This window comes from Tarenaya hassleriana, unplaced genomic scaffold (assembly GCF_000463585.1).
Source record: "Tarenaya hassleriana unplaced genomic scaffold, ASM46358v1 Cleome14, whole genome shotgun sequence".
Lineage (NCBI taxonomy): Eukaryota > Viridiplantae > Streptophyta > Magnoliopsida > Brassicales > Cleomaceae > Tarenaya > Tarenaya hassleriana.
In genome coordinates, this window is record NW_010964598.1 from 3191149 (window position 1) to 3192230 (window position 1082).

A 1082-nucleotide genomic window follows, 5' to 3' on the forward strand; every position below is an offset into this window, starting at 1 on the left:
AAAAAAAATCTAGCTAGATGAAAAAAAAAGAAGAAGAAAAAGAATGAATACCAAAAGCGTATACTTGATACGATTAGGTAGAATGATGTGATAGGTTCGAGAAACATGCTTGGTAGATGATTGAAGTTCTTGGATTGGTTCTTGGTAGCGGTATAGATCCCGTAGCTAGGAAAGACTATCCTTTAGAGAGGGAGATCATACTAGACAGACTTGATCATTGTTCACGGGGATCTAGGTCGGATAGAGGTTTCGCTCTCGATTATCATTTTGAGTTATGTCATTGTCTCGCCCTCCTTTCAGACCGCTTTTCACGGAGTATTTGCTCGAGGATGAGCAAAGGTTTAAGTCTGGGGGAGTTTGATGACATGCATTTTGGTGACATTTTGGTATAGGATGTCTAGTGCATTTTACTCGGTTTTGCATATTTATAGGCATTCTAGAGCATATTTGGTCTCGATATTGTTTGGTTGCTTTCTTTGGTGTCAAAACAGGTATTCATGCATAAAAGAGAGCAAAAGGAGTGGAAAACATGGACTACGGAACATCACAGACGAAACGGGAACATTTGGAGTTGTTCCGGAGAAAAACATGAAGCCTAAAAAGTCAGATCTTGCAAGTCCAATAACTTCCACTCTATAAGTCCATATTGCGTGTTCTCTACCTCATTGGAAAGCTCTCTTCAATATCTACGCATAGACACCAAGATCGCACAAATCCGACATTGGAGCAGAAAGTTATGAGCAAATCTGTCAAGCATGTTCGAGTTGAAGAATCGACACGGACCGTGTTGCATTCGACACGGCCGTGTTGTGTCCGTGCTGAAAAAAGTGAAGTTTTGCTCAGAGAATTGACACGGACCGTGTTGTCATTCGACACGGCTTTGTTGATTCAAACTCGCCCGTGTTCAGTCCATGTCTAAAGTGCAGATTTTTAACAGAGAATTGACACGGACCGTGTTGCATTCGACACGGCCGTGTTGCGTTACGGGAAAACTTCCTATTTTGCATTTGAACTTCCGTTTTCAGCAAAGGAAGAAGCTCAACTGCCAAGCAAATAAATAGGAGACGTCTTGAGCTTCAGAG